Genomic DNA, 2,495 nt, shown 5'->3' with positions numbered 1-2,495 from the left:
TTACACGGGTCTTCTCAATGCCGTCGAACGCTCCGTTCACTTGCATGGGTAGTAGTCCGGTAACTTGGCAACCCCAGCGTCTTCGGTTGCTACGCGACGTCAACGTCTTATAGCAGACTATACACTATTCACTGCTGATCAGCACTACGAATGCTGGAAACGAATAAATTGTAAATAGACACACCATGTGAAGTTATTTTCCAAATAAGATTTGAAAAGCTTTGGAAGTTTATTTACAACACTATTTACATAGTTTCGGAGTATTACACTTTGACATTTTAATACAGTTCAGCGAGAAAGGCGACGCACGTACGCAAACCCACGAGTGAACTCCAACACACACACATACGCAAGCAGCACATGCGTACACAAACACACACAGGAACTCACACACACACACAAAAAGAAGAGCTACTTCGAGCCCCGGGGCTTATGCTGCGTTTTAATATCCATCCGTCTCGGAGGTCCGAGGACGTTGCCTAGCGACACGCACAAACACGCCCCTTTTCCTCGGACGGCGAACTCGCCATCTCGGTTGAACTCAGTGGTGACCGAGCAAAATTCCGAGACAGAATTCAAGATGGCTGCGCCCAGTGTGACTTGAGGTATGAACTGTTTTCGTTGTGCTTGGACCACTTTGGTGGTTTAAATGGCAATTTCAATCACTGGTATTACTGCAATACCTTACTGCGTCCGTATCTCTGCCTATGGCCTATAGCCTACTTATTTTGGAGCGCCTGGTCCTCTGCCAATGCTAACGCGACAACAGCTTTCCGGGTGGTGTCCATGTTTTCCTCCAACGAACGAGCGAAATAATAAAACGCTTGAGGGCGGGCTGGGCATCAGATCCGAGATCCGAGTCGGTTCGCAGAGAATACTCAAACGCAGCATTAGGCCCGGGTCTCTCTGCGGGTCCGCCTATCTCAGGCCTTCAATCTCACTCCTGCGCTGGTTAGGGTCAAGTGGGCGTGGCCTATGTGAAGTAGGCGTGGTCGGTGTGACGTATTGGCTCCGCCCTCCTCACCTGTTTAAAGGTGCTGCCATCTGTGGCTGGAGTAGTTACTGCAGCTTATGTGTTCGATCCTGCTTCCTAGTGGCTATGTGTGGGTAACGCAGCTTATGTGTTCGATCCTGCTTCATAGTGGCTATGTGAGGGTAACGCAGCTTGTGTGTTCGATCCTGCTTCCTAGTGGCTATGTGGGGGCAGCTTATGTGCTTAAAATACGTGACAACATACAGACAGTTCAGACAATCAAACAAAAGGGAAAAATATAAACAACACCACAACGATAGGCAACACATTAAGAGAGCGGGGGGAGAGTGGAAGATGACGGAGGATGATTTGTCAAATATTGTAGGTAAATAATAAACGACACGTGGATGTCAATATGTGTTGAAAGCAAACAAAACGCAAATAACTGAAAGAACTATTTACTGATGAAAGGTGTGGGTGTTTCTGCATGATGCTGAATGGAAGCTCTCCTTTCATGTTTTAGTAGCTGATCAGACCCATCAAGAATGGTAAACATTGTAACCTGCACACACACACATACATGCACACACAACCCCACACACACACACACACACGCGCAAACAAAAACCAACACAAATACTATGCACCCACACATCCACTGCAGTTATATGTTATGTAAGTTACACAACTTGACATATCCGTTTATGTCTATATGTGTGTGTGTGTGTGTGTGTGTGTGTGTGTGTGTGTGTGTGTGTGTGTGTGTGTGTGTGTGTGTGTGTGTGTGTGTGTGTGTGTGTGTGTGTGTGTATGTGTGTGTGTGTTTGTGTGTGTGCGTGTGTGTGCATGCGTGCGTGCGTGCGTGCGTGCGTGCGTGCGTGCGTGCGTGCGTGCGTGCGTGCGTGTGTGTGTGCGGAGGCTCCCTTTTATCTTGCCACACACACAAACACACACACAAAAAGGTAGGATTGCTTGGGAGCTGCTCAGAGACGGACATGAACAGTCATAAGCAGTCAGCACCTGTTCTGTAACACCGAGAACCAGTCGGGGAACTGGAGCATCAGCAGAGCAAATGCAGTCCTCAAATCCAGCCGGTCTGGAGAGGATCAGACGGCAAGGAGAATAAATCCAATGGGCTCTTTCAAAGCAGGAGGGTTCAAATGGGATTGTTGTTGTTGTTTTATGTTTGTTTCTTATTTTCACAAGGCGTCTCCAGATGTTTAGGAATGTATGAAACACAAAGTGTGTTTCCCCCCTGCTGTTTGGGCTGCGTGGGTCACAACAGTTACAGGGAGAATCACAGCACCATTCTGAGGTGGGCTACCATAATGGCAATGTGTAGTTCAGCTGCTTCACATAGTGGCTTTGGGTGTGGGTTGACTTCATGAATAGAGACAAATTTCCATATTCATCTATGCATGTTTTTTATTATTTAAATATGTTGAAATAAAAACTGCTGCTCCTCCTACTACTACTGCTACTACTACAAATATACTACTATAACAAGTACTACTATTACTAC

The sequence above is a fragment of the Gadus macrocephalus genome, chromosome 5, assembly GCF_031168955.1.
Source record: "Gadus macrocephalus chromosome 5, ASM3116895v1".
NCBI lineage: Eukaryota > Metazoa > Chordata > Actinopteri > Gadiformes > Gadidae > Gadus > Gadus macrocephalus.
Note: the sequence above shows the minus strand (reverse complement) of the source record.